Raw genomic sequence first — 16,212 nt, forward strand, 5'->3', positions numbered from 1 at the left:
GGTGAAGAAATGTGTTCACTTGTCAGTTAAATAGCCTAGATGCTCTGCAAGCATTTCCAGGATAGCTATTCATAATGATTTGTCCTCTGGTGGGTAAAATGCTGCCGTTTCCCCATTGCTGGTGATGGAATGTCTTGATTAATATCTCTCACTTTTCTTCGGTCTCCCTCCTGGGTGTTTTGGCCATGACTTCATGGGAATTCAACCGTTGCTTGGTAGAAATATTTGTAGAGTTGTTAGGACAGCTCATACACTCCTTGAAACAGATGTTTGTTTGCTCCCATTACTCCTTCGGCCCTCTTGCCTCCTTTCTTAGCTGCCTCGCCTGTTTCCCATCACCTTCTTCCTGTCCCCTCAAAAGGAGGTAAGACTTGTCCAAGCTATGATCTCTCTACTCATTTTTCTTAATCCTTATCATTTACTCAATACTGTAGATGTTATAAAATTAAATAACTATCCCAAATCTGATTATTCTTGCTTATACTTTAAGTAAATGTACAATTATTTGAGTTTTAAGGTTGTAATAGAAGTATTTTTGGAAATATTAATAATGCTTTCTATTTTATGATAACATATTTTCTATTATGTTATGATAATATTAAATTTGATTTAATTAATCTATGAACTGGTATAGCATCATGAAAAATTATTATAATATTTAATAAAGTAGAATATTAGTCTTTACATATAGCTCTTAAGTGTATACGTACACATGGGTGATGAAAAGAATAAAAATCTTATTGCACAGACTCTTTTATTTTTCTGTTTATGATACTTGTCACATCTAAATATAAATTATGATAATTATTACTTAGGCCAATAAGCATTAAGCTCCATAAATGAGACATTCATCTTTTCACTTTTCTTACACATGCCTAAAATATATGAAACAAAGTACAGCCAACATATTAATCGCCCATTTAGCCAAGAAAGGAAAAATAAAACTTTCTCAAAATATAAACAAAGATTTTAAAAAAGTTTTTACGTTTTTAAAACTAATAGATATCGATAATATTTAAGATAGGGGGTTTAAGTGATCACCTTTTTTTTTTTTTTGCGATACGCGGGGCTCTCACTGTTGGGGCCTCTCCCGTTGCGGAGCACAGGCTCCCGACGCGCAGGCTCAGCGGCCATGGCTCACGGGCCCAGCCACTCCGCGGCATGTGGGATCCTCCCTGACTGGGGCACGAACCCATGTCCCGTGCATCGGCAGGTGGACTTTCAACCACTGCGCCACCAGGGAAGCCCTAAGTGATCACCTTTTGTATCTATATTTAAACATGATTTAATGAGAGTTATTGGTTTGGAATGCATAGTTACATTAAGGGGCATTGTTTAGTTGGAAAGAAATTGAATTATCCTGTAAACACGACTTTTGTGGGATGCAATTTGATCTCAAGTGTTGTCATTTCCACAGAATTATTAATTTTTGATATCACGTGATGATAGTTAACACTTACTTTGTATAGGCATCATTCTAAGTGTTTTATATTTGTCTACTTATTTGATAATCAGAACTGTCCTATGGAGAAAGTACTGTGGATCATCCCTGTTTAGCAGATAAGGAAACTGAGGCACTCAGTGGTTAAGGTCCAGGCCACATAGCTAGTGAGGAACTTCTGGCTTCAGCTCTCTGCAGTTTGTGCTAGTAACCACTGAACTCTATTTTTTTAAATAATTAGGTGTCCTGTTAGACTACTCCTTCTACTAAATTAGTTGTGTATTAAATGTTTGAGGAACATTTAATGAGTGACTGAAAATTACATATATAAAATCATGATCAATCAAAAGCCAGCCATCCTGGAGGTAGGAGTGGAGAGAAGCCTTTTGTGCTAATCCAGGTGACTTGTGATGAGGGCTGGAGAGGAGGATGGATAGAAGAGAGGTGAAAGGTGAAATCCTTTTGATTTGGTGACTGATTGATTAAAGGTGGGGGAAGATTGAAAGGGTATAGTCTTGAATGGTTCCTTTGATTCTAGTCTGGCAACTGGGTATGGACAGTGGGATCATTAAGATAGAGGACACAAAACGTGAGAAGTGGGCATATTCAGGAAGATTGGGTTGTTTGTGTCTGGAATTCAAGGTTGTAGCTTGGTATTTAGATATATGTTTGAGAGCATATTTGATTGACCCTCAACTAGACAAGGAAAAGAGGTCCCCTGAAACACTAGATGTGTCTCTCTTAACCTCCTTGTGTCTCAAGTGGACATTCCCCTTGAGTCACACTTCTGATTTTTCTAGGGCGTTTAATATCAGCTGTATTTTCCCTTGAGGATAGAATCAAATTCCCAAGGCAACAATTTGCTAATTCTAAAAGACTGATCTAATCTTTGTGGAGATATGCTTCACTGGCCAACTATAGACAGGGTTTCAGGTAAGAGGACTTTAGTTGTTCGTCTTAATTGGTACCATAAATGGAATCAGAAGCAGTTTAGATATAACATAATTAATGTGGGGTGGGCATAAGGCAGAAGCAGAGTCCTGTGTTGCCTGTTCTTAGAGACAAGCAGGGGAGACACCAGAATTGGGATAGACCAATGCGGTGGTCATGGAGTTGCATTTCTCATCTGTCCCATCAAGAAAATTGCTGTGAGGAACAGAGCTGCCTACCTAACAATCTCCAGTTACCACAACTTTGGGCTCCATAGGGGCATTCACACCGTGGCCAACGACTAAGCACGGCGGTAGTGCTAGATATAGCAGTCCTGCCATAAATGGGAGTCCATTCATGGACGTTCTTTGCTCACGAGCTTCCTATTAACCTGACCAAGACATTTTCAAAACTTCACTGTAGTCTGAGACTTTTTTATCCAATTCTCTTCCCACTCTTCTTGCACAAATGTCTGACCTGCACTGTGGTTGGAAAGTTCTTCCCGTCTATTCCTGCTTCCTTTATCTTAATTCTACATAGGCCTTTCTCACAATAAAGCTCTTACACATCTAATCCCATCTTGGCATCTATTTCTCAGAGGACCCGAACCCGGTTATGGGTTAAAATGACAAGAGTTTCTATGTGACATATAAGCATATATTACTTACCATGTCTCAGATGATACTCCTATCCTCACCTTTGGGCTAAAGATGACCTATTACTGGTCATCCCTGGATAAGAGGCCTTCTGTTTAGCCTGGCCAAAAGAGCACATCTACATACATTCTTGAAAGTCACAGAAAGATAAAGATATACATAAAACTAGTTTTGAGATTATTTTAAGCAAACGGTCGCACAAATTCTTGAAGTTGGCAATTGTCTAAGTTTCTGAAGGATAGATAATTGAACGACGGGAGTGAAAGTTGACAGCTGATCCCTGTGGAACACGAACATAAATGCAAGGGGAGAAAGAGGAATTCACAAGGGCAACCAAGAGAGAATAAGTAAAACGATAGCAGTAAATGGGAGAGGTGACATGCAGGCCACTGGATAAGAAAGGGTTCAGAAGTAAGGAGCAGTCAGCAGTGCCAACTACCAAAGAGAAAGCAAAGAAGAGAAGGACAGAGTCTTTTCACCGATCTGATACTATGGGTGTTATTAGTGACCTTAGCAGGAGCAGTTTTACTGGAGTGGGGAGGACAAAAGTGAATAGCAGTATATTCATGAATAAGAGCTATGGTAGTGGATAGTATGAATATAGATGTTTATTTTTAAAAAAATTATTATTTCATAAAGGAAAGAAGAGAGAGAAGAAACAGAAAGAAATGCGAACTTAGGGCCAATTTTTTTTTTAAACATAGGAGAAATTTTCTGTTGGATGAGTGGTTTTGGGCCCATCCTTTAACTATCCCATGCTTCAGTTTCTTCATCTGTCAAATAAGGGGAGTAATTATGCTTTCTCGGTGTTCTTTTGAGGGATAAAGGAGCTGATATACATAAAATACTGGAAGAGTGCCTGTATTGCACATCCTAAAGCCAATGAAATGTTTGCTTGTACGTAAAATTACTTGTATGTAAAAGTAAATGAAAAATATCTATGGAGAGGGAAGTTTGGAGTTTTAGGTTTTCCTTCAGAGACAAAAGGAAATGAGGAATAAAGTTTCAAATTAATGAATAGAATTTTTCTTTTTATCCTGATAGTTCCCATGTTCTCATGGAGGAATGAAGGTCTCTGTATGAACAGTAGATCTTCTTAATCTTTCCGCTAGCTAGTGTCAAAGCTTCCATGAATAAGCTAGCAGGTAATGGGTTGGAAGTTTTGAGGAAAGAAGTGAAGTTTAGAGCATCTGCTGAGAAGCAAAGGAAAGATGAATGGGGTAAGGATAGATAGAAGGGCTGCTGGGATTATTAATGTACATGCTTAGAAATTATTAATTCATATGGGCTTTCATCATCAAGCTCTCTGAGTGATATTCTTTAGCAGGGTTCAGTCATCTGGGATAAAGAACAGGCAAGTTAGGCAACTGGATTTATCCAGATCTATACTATTCCAGGGCAAATGAGGTGGAGAAAACAAGAAAGCAAGAAAACAAGAGTTTGAGGAAAGGACCAGGAAATATTTATGTGATAGGCCTAAGAAAATGGGTTAGAAAGGTATGGAAGTAAGACCTGGAAAGTACGGGCAATTAGGAAGCATTGATGGGTACCACAGCCAGACAGTCTCTGTGAGGGTAAGAAATAGAGAGGTTTGGAAAGATGAGTTTGTGAAATGATCTTTGTAGTGGGAGAGTGGAATATTGGAATTTAATGAACACTATGTGGAACTTTACAAAATATCAGCCATGTTTTATAGGAACTGATGGTGTGAAGATAAGAAAATTACAGACATGGAGGAGATCAAGAAGCAGTTGTCTAACATAGTAAAACTATCAAAATGAACATGGATGTCAGCTAGGATGTTGGCAAGACCATGGGTCTATCCTCATGGAAGACCATGACCTACTGATAAAAAATCATTAGTGGGTCCAGCCAAAAGAGGAACACAAATTTGCCCAGGATCTCCTGTAGCACTTTTAAGAGAGCCATTATTCTACTCTGATTAGAGCTTACATTTCTTTATTTTCTTTCTCTTTTCTCATTCTTTTCTTTACTTTTTACACACACACACACACACACACACACACACACACACACATAAACACACATATAAACAGAACAAAACAAAAACCAACCAAATTTAAAAAAAAAAAACTAATCTTCTAGGATCTGGGGCTAAAATATTGAGAACAATAAAGTTTATTTATAGAGAGTGAAATTTTCAGGAGCCTCCAAATGCATTCATTAAAAAAAACATTATGGGGCTTCCCTGGTGGCGCAGTGGTTGAGAGTCCGCCTGCCGATGCAGGGGACGCGGGTTCGTGCCCCGGTCTGGGAAGATCCCACATGCCGTGGAGCGGCTGGGCCCGTGAGCCATGGCCGCTGAGCCTGCGTGTCCGGAGCCTGTGCTCCGCAACGGGAGAGGCCACAGCAGTGAGAGGCCTGCGTACTGTAAAAAAACCAAAAAAACATTATGTACATTTCTGCTCATTAACAAAATAAAGATTAGTGTCCCTTACGAAACATTTAAATTTTACTGCCAAATTATTGTAATGATGTTTTTCTAGGCCTAGACATTCTGGAAAATACAGCTTCTAATAAAAAATTCTAAAAGCATCCAGAGAGAAAAATTCCAGATTTCCAACTGAAGTGCATCCCTGAAGCTGATTAAACATTAATATAATATGAACACACACCCATATATAAAAAGTAGACCATCAAAGGTCTTTTTTTTTTTATAGACCATCAAAGGTCATTTTTTTTTTTTTAAGCATAGGTCTTCTTAGAAGCCCATATGATTTAAATTTATTTATTTATTTATTTATTTATTTATGGCTGCGTTGGGTCTTCGTTTCTGCGCGAGGGCTTTCTCTAGTTGTGGCAAGCGGGCACCACTCTTCATCGCGGTGCACGGGTCTCTCACTATCGCGGCCCCTCTTGTTGCGGAGCACAGGCTTCAGACACGCAGGCTCAGTAATTGTGGCTCATGGGCCCAGTTGCTCCGCGACATGTGGGATCTTCCCAGACCAAGGCTCGAACCTGTGTCCCCTGCATTGGCAGGCAGATTCTCAACCACTGTGCCACCAGGGAAGCCCAAATGTCCTGCTTTTGAAGGTAGAAGATTAAGGAAACAGATATCCTGAGGGCGACTGACTGTTACTGCTAACTTCAAAATACTCTTGGTTTCAGTTATTTTTTTCAAGATGTCATAAAATCCTGTAGTCATTCCAATCATTTCATGCCTAAAGTTTTCCCCATAGAAATAACCTATTTTTCAGGACAGTGTTATAAAAGGAATGAAGTGAAGGTCTGTTAAACATCTGCAGAAGATCTGTGAGATGAAAGACTTGGTTGCTTTGTGATATGTTTATTCCTTTCTCCTGCTAGCTTGCTGGAGTTCCTTCTGACCAAGCATTTTCTTCACTGAAAAAAAATGAGCTCTCTGAAATATATCTAACCTCAGGAAAGACACAGTCTTTGCTTGAAGTTGATTAAACGGCCAAATATGACCCCCAGAAAAATACCTATCATTTAGACCAGTGGTGGGTACATTGAATGGTGTAATTAATTGCAAGCAACTGAAATAAACTAATTTAAGTAGTAAAGAAATTTATTAGGGAATAGGTGACTGGTCATAGAGTCTCCAAGAGGACCACAGGACTGGCCTGGGGGAAGGCAGCCAGCGACAATATCTCAGATTGTGCCCCCCAGAACTACACATAAACTGTCACCACAGGGTACAGCCAAAGTGGCCAGTACCATCCATGCCATGGCTGAGCGCTTGTGTCCCTGTGAACTGGATGCAGTTGCTAATTCTGCTGCCTCCCCTACCTTATTACAATGGATTGTATGTGCACTCTATTTGCTTGTATCCCCATTTCAAAATTCAAAGTTCAGGGAAGGCACATGTGATTGCAGGAGCCTAGGTCTTGCCCTAGCTTCAGGGGAGGCTGGCATTCTCCAGTTATACACTGGGAGGTAGTCTTTTCCATAAGATAGGCATGGGACTTATACATAAAAGGATGATTGGTTCACAGATGACCTGAAGGAATAAAAAATGTCTGCTACAGTCAATATTTGTTTGACTTCATGTAGATTGTGTTATAAAAGAATGTCTAATTTCTTAAGTAGTTAGTAAAATCAAAATGCGTTTGGAGTAAGAAGATCTGGGTTCAAATCAAGACATGAACATGTAAGCTCATCAAGCCTTAGTATTCTCTTGTGTGTGTGTGTGTGTGTGTGTGTGTGTGTGTGTGTGCATACATACACTTAGATGGAATAATAATTTGTCTTTTTTTTCTGCCTCACATTATTATTGGGGGAGTCCAATGAGATGTGTGTGAAAAGAATTTGAAAATATGAAGGGATTTAGAATCATGTAAAACCAGATTCAAATCTAGGCTCTACCTCTTATTAGATGTCTGACCTTAGGCATGTTATTTAAATTAACCAAACTTCAGTTTCCTAATATGTTAAATGGGGATAAAAATTGCTACTTTTCAGAGTTCTTAAGAAGCTTAAATCGGATAATGTAATTAGAACTCAGAACACACATGACACATAAAAAGCACTCAGCAAAGGATCGTGTTTACGTACACAGGTACACACGCAGACACAAAAACGTATGTCCTTTACCCAACTAAATCTATTACCTAGTTGACATGGAAAAAATATATTGTTTATATACTTTCGAATATTTTCTTTTTGCTGCAAATGAATACGTCTTAGTAAACATTTAACGTGCTTTAACTTAACTTGTATCTATCTATCTCATGCTAATTATGTAACTTCATTTTACACAGAGTGCTCATTAAAAAATCCCTAAACTCTCTTTCAGACTCTCCTCCCATCTCTCACCTAAATATACTCTGTGTTCTCCATGTATGGCAAACATTGTATGGTAACATCATGTGTTTACCTGTTCACTTAAATATTTATGTATTATACCAGGTACCACGCTAGTCAATGAATACTGAGTGGTGAGTTAAGAGGCCATCATATACTGAAGGAGACAAGAAATACACAAGCAAACAGGCACTGTAAACATAAACCGGATCATGCCACAATGCTGAGAAGCTGCCAATGGCTTCCCATGTAATTGAACATAAAAGCTAAAGACCTTCTGAAGCCCCTACAAAGCCCACTTCTGACCTCCTTACTCACAGAACTAATTTTTACTAGTCTCCCCAACTTGTATTTTGTCCCAGCCATGCTGGCATCCTTGGGTTCTTTGAACACAAAAGCTGTGCCCCACGTTAGTGCTTTTATACTGGCTGTTCCTTCTGCCTAGAGTATATGCTTCCCTAGTTATTGTAGCTAATCCTTCAAGTCCCGCTTAAATATCACCTTCCTAAGGTTACCTGAACCGCCCTACTTAAATGCAACTCTCCCATTTCTCTACCTTGCTACTCCTGACCCTCTTTAACTTGCTTTGTTTTTTTCCATTGCACTTATAAACTTCTATAATATTGTATAATTTACTTATTTATTATCTGTTTCCCCTTACTTTTGGTGTTGCATGTGGGCAGGGAACTTTGCTTGGCTTCACTGTTATATCCCATGTGATTATCACATGCCCTGGAACACAGTAGACATTTAATAGAAACCTTTTGAATAAGAGAACAAAGAAAAGAGGTAATTTTAGTATACAGAATTGGGAAAGAAATAAGCCAGATACTAAGATAAAGACTAACAGTCTAGGAGAGGCCTATTCCAGATAGGAAGGCCAGAAGAGGCATCCTTAAAGCTACTTTTAAGCTGCATTGTGAACATCAACTGAAGGATGTGAAGGGAAAATGTTGCGGGTGGAGGCCAGACATTCATTTATTCAACACGTATTTTTTGAGTTCCTACTTGGTTCCCAGCACTGCTCTAGGTGCTAAGAATTCAGTGATGAACAGAACAGATAGAATCAGTGATCTTATGAAGCTGATATTCTGGTAGTGGAGGCAGAAAATAAAAAAGGTAAGGAAAATATATAGCATCTTACAAAATAATAAGGGTTAGGGAGAAAAAGAAAGCAGAGGAGGAGGACAGAAAGTGTCAGTGGCACACGGTGAAGATGAAATTGAAGGAGAGGATAATACTAGAGATGAGTGGCTATCAGATGACTGTGGAGGTGAGGGAAAAGAAATGGAAGGAGTTAATTCTTTATACTTGTTTCTTGGCCAAATTATGTGCTGAAGATACAGAGTATGGCAGTGGGGTTGACCTGTGGGATTGAAGGAGAGGTAACCCACTGTAGGGAATGGAAATATTGCTGTCAATAAAGTCAATTAAAATGTCTGTTTCTACCCTGATCCAGCAATGTGCTTTCCATTTGCATATTATTTTTGGTCATACCTCACTCAGCCACTGTCTGTTGTAGCCATTAAGTGGAAAATATTACTAGAATCCTATCGAAGTTTGACGGTTAAGTTGATGGATTTTGTGAACTGATATCTAACTTTAATTTCTTTTTATTCATGGAAAAAAAAATCACATAACTTGAAAACCAGATGCTAAATTGCTAAAGAACCCAGAAGACTATGTACTTGCATAATTGAAGAACTCAAGCAGAAAGGATATTTCAGTTACAGAATAGAGTCCCAAGTTACGTTCTTAAATAAATTTAAGAGAGTTAACAGAGCATTTCAAGATTTTTGTTCCATTTCCCTTTACTTAGGAAAAATGAATATATTCATAAGCCACTAAGGTGATTCAGAAAAACAAATTAAAAATGTATTTTTCAGTTTAAAGATTAGAAGTTAAATTGTCAATAAAAGGAGCCAACCTTTAAATAATGATACTTGTTTGATATCATATGAAAGATTCATCACTTGATACTCTTGATGAAATGAAAGGCGGACCACTTTCCCTAAACAGTTGGAGTTGTGGAGTGCTGTAAAACTAATCAGATACCATTTTCTCTTAGAAACAGAGTCAGATTTTTACAATTTAGTAATCACGCTGGAAATTTTCACAGAAATGACTTGAGGGAAAAAGAAACATCTGGAACCTTTGTAGCATATGTCTGGAGAGCAGGGAGGGACTGAGAGATCTGTCAGTGGAGTAAATGACTGCCTGCCTGGGAGATCCTGTCCCCAAGTATTTCCCCACAGGCGTGTCTCTATTGTGAAATTCCACCATTAGCAATCCATTTCTTTGTTTAAGCTTTGTGCTTCTATAGGGTCTAGAACTCGTTCTATCTCCCTCTCTTCCCTTCCCAATCAAATATCAGTGTTCTTCAGGGTTAATACTGTGATCTTCTCTTCTGTGTATTTTCTTTCACTGCTGTCATTTTGAGCTACCTGTGCATCGATGATTCTCCAAACTTGATTTACTGCTTTAGACTTAAAACCAAGTCTATTGGATATAATAATAATGATGATGATGATAATAATAATGTTAATGATAATAAGAAATGTCACTTATGAATGACTTTACAGACAGCATATATCAGGAACCAGACTAAGAACTTTAAAATAGGATTCCATTTGATCTATTAACTCTGTGATGTTTACAGAGGAGGAGACCAGAGCACATTAAATCTAGATAATTTGTCCAGGATCTCATGGCTTACAAGGGGAACAGCTGTGACCTAAACCCAGATCTTTCTGATTCCAACATGCTTGCTTTAATCACCACCTCATACTAACATCCCACTCAGATGCGCCACTGGAACTTCAAAATCAACATAGCTAAACAAATCTCATTTTATTCCTCCCCCACCTCCTCCTTCTCCCACGTTCTGGACCCTAATTAATGGTCTACTCGAGTACCAGTCAGAACCTAGGAATGGGGCCAGCTTCACAGACGTGTGACCTGTGCAGTGGAGTGAACGCCACTCCAGAAGCGCCCCATGCTTTGCTTAATGCTCAGCTGTTGCTGTCTTGAAACTCCTAATAACTTTTGAACAATTTCACTTTGCACTGGGCTCCATAAATTACATAACCAGTCTTGCCTGGGGGGTGGGGATCATCTTTGATTCCTTCTTTCCTTTCACACATTTCTCTCACTCTTTCCTTCATCTTTAATTCGTCGGTAAATCCTGTTGATTCTCCCTCTTAAATCCCACTTGAACCTCTCCCCTCTTCTTCATATCGACTTTCCCTGCCTTAATTTAGGTCCTCATCATGCTTTTCCTGGATTACTGTCAAGTCTCCTGTCTCCCTGTCTCCTGTCTCAACTTCCTATGATTGGTCCTGAACATTTTTTGGAGGGATCGCTTAAAAACATACTTGTTAATACTACTCCTCTGCTTGCAACCCTTCAGTGACTTCCTACTTCCTGTTGGAATAAAGGGCAAACTCCTTATTACGGCGTGTAGGGCTCTCTAAACTCTGCCCTTTATCTGTTTCCTTAGCAGCACCTCTTACTGCCTTTCTGCTCACTCCTTGTTTTGCAGCCAAATTGGGGAAAAGAGGCAACTGGCAGCCCTATTCCCTACACCAACCAGGACTCGTAATACACCTTTATTATTAAAGCAAACACCCATATGAGCCGAGGCCATAAAAACGGCTGTTTCTGTAGTTCAGTAATGGTTGTACATCTGCACTTTTCTGTGGTTCGACTTATATTTTGTTGAGATTTCTTGACACTTTTACTTGATTGTGAGTTAAGGGCAGGAACTATTTTGTATTCAACTTCATGCTTCTGTCCTTGAGGATAATTCCTGGCATAAAATAGGTGAACGAACTTCATGGGAGGAACCACAAAACAGAGCAAATTGTGAGAACATGATAAACTTGAATTGGAAATGTTCACTTTTAATTATAAAATCCTTTCTTCCTTATGTTTATAGAGTCTTGTTGGTTTTAAGTAAAGTAGAATCTCTGACTCAAAGGGAAGTAAAGTATTTCAATATGAGCTCAATCGATCTGGACTGTTTCTTATACAGTCATTGTCAGAACTTAGTTCATAAGACCAGTTACTAGAGCTTAAAATTTCATTAAAGAAAAATTGTGAGACAGGGGCTTTTGCAGATTTGAAGTGACTAATCTAGGCTGATACACCCATAGGTTTAGAAGAAAAGCATTGGTGTCTGACCCAGGCACCCAGAACCTGTGGGCAATAAGGACCCTGGGGCTGGCTAAGGAGTACAAGGACCAGCTTAATAGGCTGTCAGGGCAATTCTGGTGCCACTTTCCCAGAAATGTCTTTGAAATCTATTAATTTTCTGTGGATCACCATGTATCCCCCTAGAGTGATTCCTGGTGTTTCCTGCTTCTGGCTCTAGATTTATCCTTATGACCCGCTTCAGGTTCTGTCCATTTTACCACCTTTGAGGAAATTGGAGCCCAGAAGTTTCTCAGTCTGAATACCCTTGTGGGAAGCCCTCCTTAATATCAGACCTCTGAGACTTCTGGCTTTTGAGCTGGCCTCTCACCACTATGGTTTGGCCTTGCCCAGGAGGAGGGTGCCTAAATAAGGGAGATGCTGTTGACTTGTCTAGGAAGAAGGAAAATATACTAAGTGAGAATTTTTAATTCTCCTGACTAATGGAATTTCTATTTTTATTCCTTTTAACCATTGATTATCTTCATCATACACAGAAGTTGTGCCCACTGAGGGGCTCTACATTGTGAAGTATGAAAAATAAAAGATCTGGTACGTTACTTTGTAATCTCTCTGAGATGTCAAATTCAGCCCTACAACAACTCAATCAGAGAATGATTAGAGGCAAGCTAATATCTGTATAGGTTTCTCTCAGTTACCTTTGGGTGTGATTCCTTTGGGTGGGAGTATCAGGAAGACACACGGAGGAATTGAGCCTCCAGCTGAGCCTGCTGGGAGCAGGACTAACAGCTTCTGTGGGATTGCTGCCACCTTAACTAGTAGAGGCTTTGATGAGAGGATGAAAGCTCACAAGAAGGAGAGGAAAAAGGGGAGTCCAGGGAATCATTTTATATAAGGGAGAATAGAAATATAAAATTAGAAATAAAGAAAATAGAAAGCTAATATAAATATGAAACATAAACATAAAAAATAAATATAAAAATCTTTTTTTTTTTTTTAATAAGGGGAAAGTAAGTCTCGTTGAGAAATTGAATCCAGGAAAGTTAAACAGTGAGAGTCAAGGTTTCTAAACTAAAGCCTGGAAGAATGGTAGTCTTGCTGGAATTATTTGGAAATGGTAATTGATTGTATTTTATTTGGGGAATGGAGGGAATCAGAGAAGGTAGAGAGGATGCTAACATCTAACTTTGAAGAGTTAGTATCCAATAGAGAGCAGTGTTTCCCAACATGTGACCTGAGAAACACAAATCTTGCCAGGATGTTCACAGATGCTAGAAAGAAAAAGAGGGAGAGAGAGAGGGAGAGAGAGAGAGAGAGAGAGAGAGAGAGAGAGAGAGAGAGAGAGAGGGAGAGAGAGAGAGAGAGAGAGAGAGAGAGAGAGGGAGAGAGAGAGAGAGAGAGAGGGAGAGAGAGAGAGAGAGAGAGAGAGAGGGGGAGAGAGAGAGAGAGAGAGAGAGAGAGAGAGAGAAAGGAAGGAAGGAAGGAAAAGAAAAAGAAAGAAAGGGAGAAAAGGAAGAAAAAAAGGAAAAAGAAAGAGATCAATTGGTTATAATTAATTAATTACAAATAAATAGTTGAGAAAGAAAGTCATCTATGGTTAAACATGCTTGAAAAATATCGGGTCAAACCAAAGGAACCCAGTTTTTTTTTTCTATTGTAGGACTTATTGGATCCTCTCTTATAAGAATGTTCAATGTTTGGCAATTCTACATCTGTGACTCTACTTCTGTTTTGTAAATAAAGTTCATTTGTATTAATTTTGTTTTAGATTCCACATATAAGTGGTATCATATGATATTTGTCTTTCTGTGTCTGACTTACTTCTCTTAGTATGACAGTCTCTAGGTCCATCCATGTTGCTGCAAATGGCATTATTTTGTTCTCTTTTATGGCTGAGTAGTATTCCATTGTATATATGTACCACATCTTCTTTATCCATTCATCTGTTGATGGACATTTAGTTTGTTTCCATGTCTTGGCTATTGTAAATAGTGCTGCAACGAACATTGGGGTGCATGTATCTTTTCAAATTATGATTTTCTCCTGGTAGGTTAATTTTTTCCCTTCTCCTGACTTCACTCCAAGATTTATTTTGAAGGGTAGATGATGCTGAAGTCTCAGTGTATTTCTTCTAGGGCAGCATTGAAATTACCTTTTACAACATTTATCTGTGTGCCCAATCCAATTTGTTCATAGGTGCACTTGTCTCCATATGAGTCATAAAACATATTGTACCTATCATTGTGCAAACATACACACACACACATGCACATGCTCCTAGCTCATGTAGAGGAAGCATGATTCCACCAAAATGAAATGGATTTAACAAATCACATAAGATTTTTATTAGTTTGTATCCCTTTATCGTTGCTAAAAATTTTGATATAATTATTAATGTTATTCAAAATCAATTTAAGTATCTAAAAAGTATTTAAATACATGCTTACATGTTAGTGGGATAAAGCATTATAAAAATCTGGAATTCTCTTTTCACTTCTGTTCTCCGCAAATATTCCATTTTGTTTTCTACTCTATGGTTGATGGAACCTGGCATTCCACTGATCATTTCACTTAATTTAGCAAATTTATTGCATACTGGGTGTGTGCAATGAAGTGAACTAAGATTCTCAGGAAATACGGATGACTAGTACATTTTCCCCTCATTAACATACACATAGATGAGTGGTCAGCAAGTGAGGGGGCTGTATGTATGTGCCTCAACTACACAGCCTGTTCTGGCTGTCATGATGGGGATGCTGTGTACAAAGGAGAGAGCGTAGGGGAGGGTCCCTCTAACCAGGTGGTGGGGTGGTTGTGAAGGACTCCTTCAATGAGCCAGTTCAACCTTGAATTTGGAAAAAGAGACTCAGAGAAGCCAAGGAGATTTCTCCTAAATTTCTGCAGTAGGAAGTAGCAATATAATGAAGAGTCCAGATCCTAGCCTGTTTTTGAGATAAGGCTCTTTCATGTGATGTCTATTTCCCTTGAGCAAATATTTAACATTACTGAACATCAGTTTCCTCTCCCATGAAATGGAAAAAAATAATATCTTTGAATGTGAGAATTAAAAAATCATAGTTACCATTAGTTGAGCTATTTCTATGTGTCAAGTACTGTTCTTAGCACTTTAACTGGGTTAATTCATTTAATGCTCCATATATTTTTTTTCTTTGATTATTAGGTATTATTTCTTGCGTGCCAAACTGAGGCTGAGAGAGGTTAAATGATTTAGTAAAGTCACACATCTAGAAGGAGGTGGAGCTAAGATTCAAATCTTGAGCATGATGCATATTGTTTTCATAGTTTCCAAAAGATCAGTAGATCTCAATAAATGGTGACCTTGGTTATTATTACTGGCTTCCACTCTCTGTGTGCTAAGATATCCTCCCTCGCTCCCAGATACAATTCCTTAAGACTCTACTTTGATCGTTTTATTCTGAAGTTTTCTTTCCGATTTCTGTTAATTAAGTCCAAACTCCTTAGCATGGTATTAGATATTTTGCATAATTTGGATTCTTTCTTACTTCCAAATATTATCTATCACTATTTCCCTAAACATCTCTTCAGATGAATGGGTTTATATATGAGGTCATCTATTCATGTATAGTACCCTTTAGGTAATGGAAATTAGTATCCTGGTTACTGTGAGACTACAGGGAGAGGTGAGGACTATGGTAAATAGGAGGGTGTCTAAATATTTCTACTAAGCCCCAGCCAATGGTGTTCATGGGGAAATAAATATTTGCTGACTATTGCTGGATCTTTAAAGTTTTAACAAAATGCTAGTAATTTGGACTTTTATGTGAAATTTACCAAGTGTTAAGTGTTGTCAACTGATTTAAAAAAATAATGTGTTGGATAATAAGCAAAATGTATCTGTGGGCTGAATCTGGTCCGTGAACTGCTATTTGGAGATGTCTTTTTCTCAAAGTATGTGCAGACTCCTGAATATGATTTGTGTTCCTGTAGCCATGTACTTTTATTCATACTCTTCCTTTTGCTTATAATGCTTGGTTGTCATCTCATTCTATCAGAAATATTCCCAATAGTTCAGTGTCCAGTGAAAAGGCCGCCGTGGACTCTTCCTTGCTCTGTCAGCTTTCTCTGAGTACCTGTAGTGCTTGTTGTGTATGCCTCTTCTTTGATTCTTACCAAATCCTATGTTTTATCATTATTATTGGATATGTCTTATACCTGATCTTTAAAATCTGTAAATTTTGGTAACCATGACTGTATATTGTAGACTGT

At 38.5% G+C, this 16,212-nt stretch overlaps 1 long non-coding RNA gene across 7 annotated transcripts in view; it reads left to right on the top strand.

Annotated features, from left to right (window-relative positions):
- Positions 1-209: 209 nt before the first annotated feature.
- The window catches only part of LOC137225748 (uncharacterized), a 183,375-nt gene continuing 167,372 nt past the window's right edge, over positions 210-16,212 (top strand). For all 7 annotated transcript variants that reach the window (XR_010944006.1, XR_010944001.1, XR_010944005.1 and 4 more), the window contains exon 1: positions 210-364. This is a non-coding gene — a long non-coding RNA (uncharacterized lncRNA). The remainder of the gene's footprint in view (positions 365-16,212) is intronic.

This window comes from Pseudorca crassidens, chromosome 6, assembly GCF_039906515.1.
Source record: "Pseudorca crassidens isolate mPseCra1 chromosome 6, mPseCra1.hap1, whole genome shotgun sequence".
Classification (NCBI taxonomy): Eukaryota; Metazoa; Chordata; class Mammalia; order Artiodactyla; family Delphinidae; genus Pseudorca; species Pseudorca crassidens.